General features: G+C 38.1%; 1 long non-coding RNA gene across 1 annotated transcript in view; it reads right to left on the bottom strand.

The window, feature by feature from the left end:
- The window catches only part of LOC138918630 (uncharacterized), a 52,367-nt gene extending 37,813 nt beyond the window's left edge, over positions 1-14,554 (bottom strand). Inside the window, exons 1-2 of the long non-coding RNA XR_011428182.1 lie at positions 14,449-14,554; positions 14,172-14,319 (exon numbers count right to left, since the gene is read on the bottom strand). This is a non-coding gene — a long non-coding RNA (uncharacterized lncRNA). The remainder of the gene's footprint in view (positions 1-14,171; positions 14,320-14,448) is intronic.
- Positions 14,555-14,847: the final 293 nt, after the last annotated feature.

Raw genomic sequence — 14,847 nt, 5'->3', positions numbered from 1 at the left:
ATGGTTTTCCCATTTATTATATGGTGCCATCCTACAATGTTTATTTACTTTATATTTTTTTCTTTCTCTTTTGCAATAAACACTGTTGGCAACAATGAACTAAAAATGTACATTTTTAATTTCTAAACTGAATTTCAGGAATTCAGCTTATTTTACAACCGGTTTCATAAGTTGATGATGGACAAATAAATTTCACATAAGACTTTTTGACATATATTATAGTAGGAGGAGGGACATGCAGTGATATCACTGGCCTCAAGAAAATCAGAACCGCAAATCTGTGAGAAGCAACAGAATCTGTCTCAAAAGCATACGGTTACTTTAAGAAGACTATGCTCAAAGGCAGCTATTTAATGATGCATTTATGTATCATTTTGTGAAGCACGACTTTTCATTTAGATTAAATAATTGCTCTTCTAAATCAATTTTACTGGTTTCCAATTTCAAATCTTCTTGTGTATATATGAAGAGATGGCTCCATTTGCAGAAAAATAGCAAACAGTTCAATGATGCCTGTGTTATACCCATATCATCAGATGCTGTAACTAGACAATAAGTTAATTCTAGAAATGGTTTCATTTTTTATTCAATTTTCGAGAACAAAGAAAAGTTTTGGGAAGTTTATTCTATTGAAGGAGTAACGTCTGACATTATTGAAAATGCTAGTGTAATCTGAGTTAAAATGTTCAACCTTGAAGATAAAATTATTGGTTTTGTGGTGTAATAATATGAACACAAATTTTGGTGGAGCACACTGTTTTGATAAAAGTACATTCTTACCAACTTAAGAAACTTACGGAACAAAAAATGTACTTGCAATTAGTCATGATGTACAAATAATTTATAATCTCATCCAAGCTACAATATTCTGCTAATTTTTGTCTCTGCCCTGGTAGAGTAACTGAACTACAAAATGTGACGGCATTAAAGTTGAATATCCAAAAATATTTATGTACACACTTTCTCTCTTTGCTACTCAACATCAATCAGATTTGAGAAATATTTGAGCCTTTGAAAAACTACTTGTAAATGAACCTAAGTGCCCCACGATGGAATTTTTTGTTAACAACTTTTCCAAATTTTAGTTGCATTTTGTTAAGAATCAATTGGAAATCTTTAATCAAATTATCAAACAAATGGAAGACCAAAACCTTCAACTTTCAAAGCTTCTTGTGAATTGAAGTTATAAAAAACAGCAACAAAAACTCTTGAAACAGGATGGCATCAAAATTTACCCCCTACTGACATAAGAAGGGACTCAACAAATTAAACGATGAAAGCTCAAATGGTGAACAATATTTAATCTTGAAATTATGTAATTGACTTTGGGAAAATTTCCATGTATAAGAACGGTCATTTGATGGAGCTCCTATTTTCAGCTGAGAGGAATGAAATTTTGCAACATTAAAAGAATTGTGATAAGTTAATTGATGGTTTTGGCCGTATAAAAATATTTGCCAAAGAAAGTCTGAATGGAAAAAAAGGAGTATCTGTGAATACATTTGAGCTAAAATATTTACATATTTCAAAACGAAAAAAAAACGGAAAGAAGAAGAGCCCTGATTTAGCAGAATTTATACTGAGCTGACTAATTACATCAGCACCTTAGAGAAAGTATTTTCTCCATCGAAAATATTATGGTCTGCAAAAAAAGTCAACTGAAAGTGTCACCGGTTGCAAGTGTACTAACCATAAAATGTAACTTTGAATTACTGCAGGACATTTTATTTAGAAAATTAAAAATAATCAAAATATATTTTAAGCATAGTCTTTGGAAAAGTACCATTAACACAGATTAGAAACAAATATAGCTAAGAAATTGATTAAAGTATGAGAATATGCTCCAAGAATAATTATTAGAGGACCTCAAGACCTTCCAACGTCCTACCTCCATAGCCCTTCTAAGACTCCGGCCAAGTTATTTCCCTTAAGTGTTCTTGATATCCCTCGAAGATTTGCCTAAATACGCAACACAGGTAGTTCAGAATCACGTATAAATTCAGCTCAGATTTTTGTTTTTTTAGTCAGTTCATGGCACGCTACCATCATTAGGTCAGGCAAAGCACTTTTTCATTTTGTATTTAAATAACCTGTTTCCTTTATTTCTGATCCCTACTTCCAACCTAACCTATAGGCATGTAAGACATTGGAAAGGGATATTTCTTTGAGAAACACACAATGCTGTTTTATGTCTATGGATAGCATTTGATTTCTTACTTTTGTTGCTCAATACTGCTTTTAAATGTATTCGTGTTGTTATATGTGCATCTACTTCACCAACCTACTCTTGCAAAACTATCTGTCATTTGTTTTCATCATATTTTGCCAGTCCACTCCTCTGGTAATGAACACCTGGGTTACCTCCACCTCCCTGCTTCCACCAAGAGCACTGTAAGGAACACCTTCAAACACATCCCTCCAGGGACAAGTGCGAGCTTCTCTGAAGTGGGATTGCTGGGTCATAGACGATTTACTTACGTCCACTTATTGCTGTCGCTGTGCACTCCACAATTACTGTATCATCATACCTCCCCACCAGCTCTTTACGAGGGATTCCTGCTGCTTCCCCACATTCTCGCAGCATTTGGAATTATCCACATTTCTGATTTTTAGCAGTCTGATGAAGGTAAAGTGGTATTTCATTTTCTTATTTTGATATACATTTGTTTGATTACCAATGTGGTTGAGGACCCATTTGTTTTCTTATCATTCCAGATTTCTCCCTCAGCAGCTCACTGACTCATATCCATATATTTATTTTTTCTAGTGAGTTTCACATCTTTTCCTTGTTAATTTTCAGGCATTCTTTGTATTTTTTAGTTTTAATTCTGTATTGTTTACAGATCATGCAAATGTCTTATCCCAGTCTGCTATCCTTTTGTTAAGCATTTATGATACCTTTTGTTAAACAGAAATCTTTATTGTCGATACAGGCAAATCTGAAAATCTTTCACTTTATAGTTTGTGTGTGGTTTAAGGGTCTTTCCAATTTCATTGGGAAGACGTCCCACATCTTTTTCTCTTAATTTTATGGTTTTTGTCTTTCACATTTGGGCTTTAATCTCTGTGTAGCTCATCTTGGTATATGGAGTGAGTACAGACCCAACTTTAATTTTCTACATTGTATGAGCCCATTTTCCCAGCCCAACTTACTCCTGATCTTTGGTGTCATCTTTATCATACATGAAGTTTCCAGGTACATGTGAGTCTATTGTTATCATCTCTAATTTTCCCCATTGATGTATTTGTCTACCTCCACACTAGTAGTACCAAGCTGATATTGTCATTATAACTTATAGTACGCCCTTATGTCTGGTATAGCAGGCCTCATACTTTGCTACTCTCTTTCAAAATTGACGTAGCTATTTGTGAATGATTTATATTCACATAGAAGTTTAGAATGTTTGCTGTTACTCAAAAATTCCTCCTGGAATTTTTACTGGTCTTGCATTGAATTTATAAATTAATTCTGAAAAACAATATCTCTACAAAATTAGGTATTTTCACCATAAATTCAGTATAAATCTTCCTTTGTTCAGGCCTTATTAAACATTTCTTAATTTTTCTCTGCAAAGAGAATGATGAATCCATAGTTATTTTTGCTTTTGTTCTCTGTTGAGAATTTGATTTTGTGAAGGTGATTTTGTGGAGATGATATTTGCTGAAGTGGAGGAATGCTATCGATTATTTTAATAAATCTTGGATCTGGCAATCCTTCAGAATTCTCTGCTTTGTTCTAATAATGTCTGTAGAATCAATGTAGATACACATATCATCTTTAAGAAATAAATTTTGTCTCTTCTCTTTTAATCTCTTACCTTTTATTTCTGCATCTCATTTATTTATTCAGGACTTTTAATGTTATGTTAAATAATCATGGTGATAACAGGCATTCTTGTCTTATTTTCAATCTTGTCTTAAAGGCAATATATCACGTTTTTCCATTATGTAAGGTGTTTGTGTACAGACTGTCAAGTTAAGGAAATTGCCTTCTAGTCATAGTTTTCTAAGTGTTTTCATCACAAGGAAGTGTTGAACTTTATCGAATGCTGTTTTGTTTTGTATCTCTTGAGATAATCACATTTTTTTTTCTTTAGTTTGTTAATGCCATGAGTTATACGGATAGATTCTCCTAAGATTAAGGCTTTCTTATATTCCTGAAATTAACCCAATATATTCTTTGATATGATGTTGAATTTGGTTAGCTGATGTTTTATTTTGGACTCAGTTTATAAAATAGTGTTTTCTCATGTACTGAAGGCAAAAGTGGATACAAAATTCATGTTAGCATGTATTATTTGGAAGTTGCCCAGTCAGTAGTCATGAGAGAGAAGCCTGAGAACACAACTAGTTTTCTTTCTTCCTTGTGGTAGCTTCTATCACCTATTCTGCACCCAGGGAAACTTGCTCTTACATATTTAAGTTAAGATTGTTGAAGAGAGAATCACATTAGCACCTACTAGGGAAAAAATAAATGATTCTAAGCAATGATTCACTACTTCAGAAGTTAGAAAAAAAATCTCAAGCTACAAGCACACGTGAACTAATGCTGTGATGTTTGCAGGCAACCTGTCAGAAACCTGGTAGTTGGACTGCTTCCATTCCTAATGACCCATTAGCTGCAGGATGGGGGTGTTGGGGGACACAGAATACAAAAGCATTAGAAAAGGAGTCTGTTAGAAACGCTGTCAGCCCTGTACCTACTGCCACCCTCTTCTACTGGGGCTTGAATTGTTTCTGCTTGAGTTTGCCTTTGCAAATAAAAGCAGTGTCATCAGTCACTGGAAAACAAAACTAAACACAAGGACCTTGAGTGACTGCCGTGTGCAGGACACCAGCACACAGGGGATGCTTATGTTATGAACAGGTACCTAGTGAAGATCTTCAGTACGGGCTGCTGTTGAAATTACGGGTGGTGTTTGAGCACAAAGCAGGAATGCAAGGCCTCAGCCCTGAATCCTCACTTCCTTTGAGCAAGCCTTCTGGAATATACTGAGATGAAGGTCAATGTGGAAGAAAAACTCCAAGCAAGAATTAATTAATGGTTTAATCAATTCACCCATATTTATCGAGCTCCTGCTAAGTGCTGATTGCTGAGACTACCAAGATGATGGCACGCAGTTTCTAAATCCCAACTCAAGAATATACAGGACAGTGAGAGAGACCCACAGTGAACCACTAATAATAATAATGAGGATGATAATGCAATGTGATAACGCTGAGAATACACAGAGTGCTATTGGAGCAGAAGAGATTGTCAGCCTAAACCAAAAGGAGGTCAACTAAGCTTCCCTTAGGAAAAGACACATGGGCTGATTCCCAAAGGAGAAGTGAAAGTTAGCTAGGTGAAGAGAGCGCATGTGTGTGTGTGCACCCATAGGTATGTTGGTGTAGAGTTAGTGATAGGGAGGCAGAAAGTTCCAGATGGAAGGAAAAACATAGGTAAAGTTCCAGGGGAAAGAGAAATCACATGTGTTTGGGCAACTGCAAATAAATTACTTTATGAGACTCAAGAATTAAAGAAATCTCTGTATATTAGGCCAAGATAATTGGTCTTTTACTGAAGGTTAAGGGAGACCACTCAAGATTAAGCCGAAGAATGACATTAGCAGTGACAAATGGCCTGCCATGGCAGTCGGCTTCTCATAAGGACCATTACCCTGAAAAGCTCCCCACAGCTTGTTCTAGGAAATAGCAGGTCACAGAAAACCCTCCACCCATATGATTGAACAATCCTATCTCTTTTGAAATGTCCCAAGACTGCTTGCTTGTCCTTTGCAGCCAAAGACTGCCAAAGGTACCCAAGACCAATTAAAAAGTCTTCCCCATTTCCAAAACACCAAACTTAATAGAATACTTGCCAATCAGACAGTCTCAGTGTTTCCTCATTTTAGTCTAGAAAACTGACTCTCCCTTCGACACCTTTAAACTCTGCTGAAACAAAAGTGACAGCAAATGGGTACCTTGCTGTAAGTTTATGAATAAACAATCTGTGTTAATGTTGCCTCAGACTTAGTTTTGTCTTTGACATCAAAGATGCCACAGGATGGAAAGCAGACTGAGGATGAGGGAGTGGTTAGACTAAAGCAAGGAGACAGATGAGGATGCCGATGCTCTAATTCAGGTAAAGAAGGGAGGGAGGGGATCTTAACCAAGGCATGGCAGTAGGGATTAAAAGACAAGTGGATTCAACAGGAACTAAGGAGGAAGAATCAAACCAAGTTTCTGATTTCCAGATGGGAAGATTAACATTCGCTGAATGAATATTGTAACCAGAATATAGCCTGTCCCTAAATAATCAAATTAAGCTTTCTAAAATAATAATTAGAGACAAAATGACAAATCATTTTCAAAAATAAAAATAATATGAACTAAAGATATACAAATAAACCCACAAGATTTTTACAGTAGGCCCTCCGATGTTAGAGCAAAAGTAAGAAAAATGCAGGTCTCTTGCTTTTCAGTCCTCACGTGCAGAGAAAGCAGTCAAGTCAAGATTCCCTGGACTTGCCCACAGCCGCAGACATGAGGTCCCTGGAGCAGAGAGTTCTGCCGGGAAGTATAAGACTCCTCAGCCAGTAGAATTCCAGTTTCCAGGGCAGAATTCGTTGAGCAGGTCACATGTCATTTACTCCTCAAGATGAGTCAGAGTGATGACACTTGGAAGTTAGATTTTCTCTCTCCTCCATTTCAGGGGCTCCCCTTACAACTGTGTTCATGTTACGGTTCTGCTTGTCTTTGGTTATTGTTTTCACTCTTAGACAGTGAGCTCCTTAGAAGTAGAGACTGAATCTGTATTTTCTCATCCTCTGCCTCCCTTTCCACTTCTTTGTCTCAATTTCTCTTGGTCACTGTTTCTATCTTTGTGTCTTGTTTTATGCCTTCATTTCTGTCTTTCTACATGAGCATCCAAAATCTTCCCTGGGTCCCTCCTACAGCATCTTTTCCAGCTCTCTTTGAAGGCACGTAATAAGACCGAGACAAAAATGAATTCTCTTTGTTCTTCTTTCTCCCATGAGGACAAGCACATTTTTGAAACTCAGGTCGGACTCTCTTTTGGCATTCCAGGTATGCAAATGCACACATACACACACATTTGTGACCTTCTATTTACTTATTTACCCATTTAAAGAGAACCTTAAGGACAAGAACTATGAGATTATATTTGTATCTCCAGCACCCAGCACAGTGCCTGATACCTAGGAGGTACTTAACCAATATTTGTTGAATAAGGGTTTAATAAATATTCAATAAATGCAGAAAATTCTAAACTAATGAAGAATATGAATCAGGCATCCCTGAAATGAGTACTAAATTGTGAAAATGACTGTAGGAAATGTAAACTATAAATCAGTGCATCACAAATTGCACATCACCTGTGTAATCAAGGAAGCTCACTGTTTGAGTGGGAGAGGGCTAACATGGATAGTCTGCTTCCTTGTATATGAAGTATAGTTCCCACAGAAAAATACATCAGCTCACCCAAAAAATATTTAGCAAACTACAGTACACTCAGAGATGAAGACAGATGAAGTCAGCATTCACTACCGTCTATCCTGGCCAATTACTCTCTGAGTTGGGGAGGATGGGGATACTGTCTGTAAGTTCAGTGATGCAAGTGGCCACTGCCTGTGTGGGCCTCTCTGCAAGATTTGAACTCCTTACATAAGCAGAAATGCACTGCCTCTCCTGTGCAAAAAGTTATTTTCCCAGCCATCCCATTCTGGGGAAAACTCAGCAGACATATTGTAAAGACTCCCTCCCAGTTCATTCTCTGAAGGCATGAGTGCTTTGAAAAATTTGAGAACATGGCACAAACTGGAAAACTGGCTGATGGATGGAAATTTAAATATGAAATTTTAATGAAGTCTCTTCCTTCTCACTTAAAAGGAGATGGTAAATATTTCATGTCCTGCTCAGTGGGGCTTCAAGTGTCTGGTACCATTAGTGAGATATTCCTCATCTTCTCCAAAAGCTAACACTGGTTTGTGATATATTGCAACACCCAAACTTAGTCCAGCTCTTCCAGTCCACACAGTGAACACCAGGGTCCCAAACATCCAGGCTCAAAACATCACTTATTCATCTCAGGAATGCTGCATCTTGTTCCTTTTTTCAGTCCAGTATTTTTAGTATGTTAGAACAAAGCTCCGATTGATTAGAATATGCAGAGAATAGAAAGCAACTTTTGATAAAATAGATCGCAAATTAATTGAAAATGTTATTTCATTCAATGTTCTTGGAAGTCTGTTTTTCTTGTAATAAGCTACTTTGATCATAGTCACTCTTCCAAGCCCAGGACAGGGCTGGGATAATTGTAAGGAAGAAGCTACAGCAAGACAGAAGCATAGAGACAGAAGGAAAACTCCAGGAACTTACAGGAGAGTCAACAGGGAGAGGTAAACCTTTCCTAGTGTCAAAACCAGGATCTAGAATGACAGAATCTCCAAACAACCACATTAAGAAGGTGGCTTTGGAGAAGTAAAGCAAGAACAAGTAGGAGTGTTATATATCACATCTGGTCACCAAAGAATTCCATTCTTCAAGACAAGAGTAAGTAAAGAGCAGCTGGGCTCATGTTGGGAAAATTCAGAGTAAACGGGAATAAAATGGGAACAGGATTCGTCTAGCTGACTGGTTTAAGGCAGGATTCAGTCTTGCACACCAATAGCCTTGAAGGGAACCAAGATTCCCCTGAAATCTAAGAAATTCAAGAAGTGTCCTATAGTGCCCACAAGTATGCTGCAGAGGAATTAGGCACCACCGAGTTGATTCTAAAGGCAGATAGCAAAGTAGATAACCCCACAGTTTCTGGTCTCTAGCTGTGTGATCTTGAGAAAATCATTTAACCATTCTAAATCTCAGTGATGGGATTTAATAGTACCTAACTCGTGTATTATTAGTCTGACTACCTCCCTAAAGGCATTCAAGATGTTTGATATCTGATTTTGTTCCCAAATCATATGTAACGTTAACAGTCCCTGCATAGCTCCCTGACAAAAAAACAAGCAAACAAAACACAGTAACTATTTCTGAAACTATTGCTTCTGAAATTATCTCTACTTATACTGTCATCTGATTGACTCTGGCAAGAGGAATGAAGATCAACAGACAGCTGGATATTCAAAGAGAAAGCTGAGAGCAGATTAGAAGGTGAACCAGGGCTGAGCCTGTCTCCTTTCTGCGACCTCCTCCAGTCTCCCTCTAGGTGGCACCCAGGTATGCAACGTCCTCTACCTCACTTCCCTCTCCCTGGACCAAACTGCGAAAAGTGACCTCATAAGGGTCATTTACAGCAGAGTGTACAAATCTAGGGTTACTTCTTTCATATCAGATTTGTGTTCTAAGCTTTATCTCAGATGAGGAATAAAAGGCTCTCTGGCCAGTTAGAGAGACATTAAACAGAAAAAATGAAAAGGAGGTATATTATTAGCACCAGAGAAGTGATAGCCAATCACCAAAGACTATTTTGCCCACCAGGAACGCTGGTTCCAACCAACCTATGGAAAATAATTCAATCTTCCCTCAATTAACCAGAGCCATTCACAGTCTCAAAATTATCACCCAGAACATTAGAAATTATTACAAATGGAAATGCAGACTGTATACTAATTCTAGATCATAGCCTGGAAGTTTCTCTTTGGAGAAAAAGCACAATATTAAACTGTAACAGTTTCATTTGACCTTTTCTCCTGAAACTGAAAACAAAACAACTTAGTCAACTGAGGGATCCAGTTAAATGGTGTTTTCCTTGGGTTGGGCCTTTCCTGTGATGCAAAGCTAAAGGGGTCTCTATCTATTTCTTATTTACAAAGCTCATTCCCCAACAAACCAAAAGTGGCCTCCCATGCAAGCTGACCTGGAAACCCTCCTGACTTCCACTTGATAAGAAACATTGAATTAATTGAATCCAAGTGCTGCGTCCTGAACTGAGACAATGGCTCCCTCAGGGAGAACTGCAAACAAACCCCAGAGTGTTTTATGGCAGGTAACACAAACATCCGGTCCCCTCAGCCACCTTTTAATTAGTTGGGAAGGTAGATACTGCCTGCTAACTGGAGTCTGGGGTGCGCTGAGGCTTCTGGTGGATGCACTGTGTCATTAGCGGGCACATTGCCCAGCAGTTCGTTCTGCAGCATGCAGTTGTGAGAATCAAGTACCACACAGCTCCCACCCCAACTACATCTCCTCTCTTCTTTAGTTTGCTTCATTGAACCAATTCCAGGCAGCCTAAAAAACTACATAACAAAAGACTGGGGGAGGGGGAGTGCAACTGTCTGCCTTTATTCTGGGGTTCTGAAAATGGGCTCTCCTAATAGGAAGCCAAGACATCAGAGAGCCACAGGGAGGTAAAGCGAGTGAAGACCAGAGCCCAGGGGCCAGAAAGGTCCCCTCTATCAGTGATTGAGCCTTTGCAGATGACAGCTCTGCTCACTTCAGGCCCCGGGAGTCGTAGGTGATGGATAGAAAGGGTAGTAAGTGACGAGTTGCTGTAAGAATAACAGTCCCAAGTTGGGGCAGTCGAGCCAGGCTGTGGGTCATGGGAAAGTTGGAGAGGTAGGGCTGAATCTCAATGGATTCAGCACTTAGCCCACAACTAGATTCTATAGAGATCCTCAACCTCGTTGTAGTAAAGATTATAATAATAGCACCAAGTATATTGAGAACCTATTGTGTGCCAGATCTTTAAACAAACCTCATTTAGTTGTAACTTAAGTATTTTATTAGATGAGGAAAGGAGGGCTCAGAGGGCACACTCAAAGTCATATGGGGAGCAAGAGCTGGAGGTAGCCCTCAGACCCACGCCTGCCTGTTCATGCTCCTTTGTATCAGAAGCAACCATCACAATCCTCAGCAAACACAACTCTTGCGCATTCTGAGGCCCAGTGGGCCCAGCGTTCTTGCCAACTGGACCTCCTAGAAGGTTCACTTTAAGGAGATGTGCTTTTCAAAAGGAAAATCAAAATTAAATAAGTAGATGAAGGCAGTCCAAGAAAATACACTCTCTTCTGGGCCTAACTGCAATTAGCACATAAACTCAGCCTCAAATTATGATGTATTTAGTTCTGAAAATTAAATTCATTAATTATTGTGCAGCCACCAGTGAAATCTTACGGCAAGTCTATCCTCTGAATAAAGCATTTTCAAATTAATGACTTATTCCTGCTTATTAACAATTTAATACTTATGTGTTAAGCATTTTTAATTAAGTCAAAAGGAAAAGGAAAAAGGGTGGCAGGAGAATTGGAAGACAATGAAATCAGCAGCACCCTCAACTGGGAAGCAATAGAATCAAGACCTCAAGAGAGAACTGTCTTCTATTTTCCTAGGAGTTCAAGCATGAGAGAGAGAGTTGAGCCAATCTGTAGCCCAGTGCATGAAGTACACCATGCGGTAAGGACAGAGTGTACATAGGATGCTATGAGAGCTCACAGGAGCATTGGGGGGAAGCACAGTGAGGGAGACAAGGAAGATTTCCTGGAGGATGTGTTTGAACCCATTATTTAAAGATCATAAAAGTTAACCAGTCCAAGGAGGAGGAGGGAGGAAAGAAGATATCATTCCAGAGAGGCAGCTGAGCATGAAAACACACATTTGAAATAGTGTAGAAATAGGAGAGAAATAGGCTAGAAACATGACATTGCACACCAAGTTACTCCATCAACCAGTTTGGTAAATGAGGGGTAGACCAATTAGATTAGGGTGGGAATTAAACAGAGAAGATACCATGGAGGGTCTTGCATCAGTGAATGTTAATAAACCTGGACTTCGTCTCATCAGACAACATCTTCCCATCGTTGTGCTTGCCAGTCAGGAAACAAATTGGTATTTCCACAACCAGGAGAGCGAAGGCTCAAAAGTGAGATATTACTAATAAAAGTTAAAATAACTAAGGTTTTTCCATGATTAACTATTTTTATAAACTACAAATTCAAAGTTAAGACTATAGTGATATCCATAACTCTTAGTTACTCACTTTTGGATATGTTTTCTTGAGTTGGAGCAAAAGCGAGGACATTATACCAAGCATGCCAAGAAGCAGTCATAACAAGACCAAGGCATCAATGGGAAAGTCTCCCACGTGAAGAGCATTTGTCATCTGACCCTCTGTGAAGAAAAGGTTGTTGATTTCTACGGTAGTAGTGGAGTGTTCCCAAAGAACTGTTAGCTGAGTTTTATTACCATGCTTTCCTGGGAAAAGTTGTGATTGTCTGGGTTTTCCACTTCCCTCTGCATAGCACTTCTTCTCCCCACCATGACAACTCTCATCATCAATTTTGTTCAAAGGTCAATCTCAGCATCCAGAACAATAATTAAGACTAAGAGGTGCTTAATATATGTTGACTGTTGGATTAATCAACTAGGGCTAAATGTTCTAGCACCAATCACCAGTGCCTTGCTTGTTATGCAGCCCTATATAATGCAATAGATAACTGATGCAAAAGTTGATACTGAAAGTGAGTTCTGATATAACAGTAACCTAAAGTTTATAGAATTGATTTTTGGAACAGACAGCAGGCAACAAGGAAATTGTTATAGGAGGTTTTATGGACTGAATATTTGTGTCTCCCAAAATTCACATGTTGAAATCTTAACCCCCAAGGTAATGGTATTAGTAGGTGAGGCCTTTGAGGTAATCAGGTCATGAGGGTGGAGTCCTCGTGAAAGGGATTAGTGCTCTTATAAGAGAAGATGTCCATCTATGAAGTAGGAAGTAAGTCCCTACCAGACACCAAATCTGGATCTTGAGCTTCCAGCCTTCAGAACTGTGAGAAATTTCTGTTGTTTATGAGGCATTCATTCTATGGTTCATTGTTATAGAAGCCAAACTGACTAAGATAGGCATCTAGAAATGCCAAAGAAACTGTTTTGGAATGCTGGAAAAATCATGAGAAATTGTTAGACAAGGCTGGAAAAAGTGGAAAGAAATCTGCTCTAAGAAACTGGAAAAATGGTGATCCATGTTATGGTGTGTGAAACATTTGGTAACCTCATATCCTCTGACTAAATCATTACATTTACAAATAAGCCCAATCACACAGACAGCTTGCATAAGTAGCATCAATTCTAGAACCAGATATCTGCACAAAACTGTCATCTGTTGTGGATGACTGACTAGTTTAACAAGAAGGTCAAAGTCTTTATGAATTCTCTGACACAGAATGTTTTGATGCATAAACTCTGGAATGAGAGTCCATTAGGAAAATAGTCAGGTCCTTACACTGTCACTGACTCTATAAGACTTCCACCTGGGTTTTCTGTGCCTCAGCTACTTCATCTGTAATATGAGGACTAGGGAAATGGGTGGACACGGAGAACTGTGCATAATGCACCTGAATCTTTTCTCCAAATGAGCATAAGGAGCACTCTGTAGCCAGGAAAGAAAAGACAAGTGAATTTGCCAAGACTTGCAGAAGAAAGATTGAGTGTAACCGAGGAATAATTGTCTTGAATGGGATAAAACATCAGCAAACAAAAGTTCCACTGGGCAGAAAAAATTATCTGCAGACAAAGAAAAACTTTTTTTTTAAATCAACATTGAATCAGGGAAAAATTATGAGACAAATACAGGAAAGAAACAACAAGAAAAGGCAAACAAAGTTTTCTCTGAAGATGAAGACTATCTTAGGCAAGAGACTGCTTTGTACTTTCAAAGAAATTAAAGAGGATTGAGACTTAAGTCAAAATATATATATATGTATTTGAGATATATATATATATATATATCAAATAGAAGAGACAACAGAATGAATGAGAAGGAATATGAGGAGCTATGGAGAAAAACTGAAGGGAAAAATAATATCATTGCAGAAACTTAAACTGAAGTAGAATCAGAAGTGTGCCACACACAACACTAAGGAAAGTGGCAAGGAGAGTATCAAAGCTTTTTAAGAGAAAACAAAACAAAGAGATACAAAATACACATAAATTGATGTTTCCTGAAAAGATAATGGAACAAGATGGAACAAAAGAAACAATGAACAATACGCTTTAGTCATAACCATTTATCTATGTTTAGAATAAAAATGCAAAAAAATTAAAAAGTTAATTTTTATCATTGGATAGTAGAACTTCATGTGATTTTTATGTCTTCTCCTTTTCTATAATTCATAGTTTTTCTACCAAAAATGTCTCTCTTCATAGTTATAGAAAGCAATGAGAACTCTCACCTGTAGCTTCGGCCTGTTTCCTCAGGGTATTCTGAGGGCTCCATCTAAAGCGGTCCAGATCATCGTAAAATGACAGCGACTTCAGTGAAAGCTCACTTCTGAGCTAGCTTTCCTGGCTCAGCCATGCAATTTCCTCTTTAAAGTCAGACTGCGTTTGAAAGATTATTGTCAAGGTCAGTTTTTCTTCCAAAACAGATACGCCCTTAATTACCACCTTTACCAAAGAAAACGCTCCAAAACTTCTAGCACTAAGATAATGTTAGCATTTAGTACATACAATTTCTTCGTTTTATCTATTTCTTCCATCTAGAAACAGAGATGAAAGCTTCAGAGTGCAGAGCTAATGTTGTAAACCTCCTTGCCTTTCTCACAGTGCCTAGCATAATTTAAGAGATAGAGACAGTTCTCTAAATCTTCCTGAAATAGATGCTGAGTCAATCTGGGAAGCAAATATCAGTATCAAGCCAGTTACAAGTATCTCCACTTCAAATCTGGAATAGACACTAAATGCAGGACAACATAGTTCTTTTTCCTCCTTGATGAAAATAAACTCTTTTGCTTTATTTAAATCTCCAGCAGCATTCCTTTCTCTCCAATTTGAAACAAGGGCAATAATATAGGACACACGAACATTCCGTGGTCCAACTCTGTTCCTTTGCAAACTACAACTAGTAAA

Source organism: Equus caballus, chromosome 18 (assembly GCF_041296265.1).
Source record: "Equus caballus isolate H_3958 breed thoroughbred chromosome 18, TB-T2T, whole genome shotgun sequence".
In the NCBI taxonomy this organism is placed as follows: Eukaryota; Metazoa; Chordata; class Mammalia; order Perissodactyla; family Equidae; genus Equus; species Equus caballus.
Note: the sequence above shows the minus strand (reverse complement) of the source record. Positions and strands in the feature narration are given on the sequence as shown.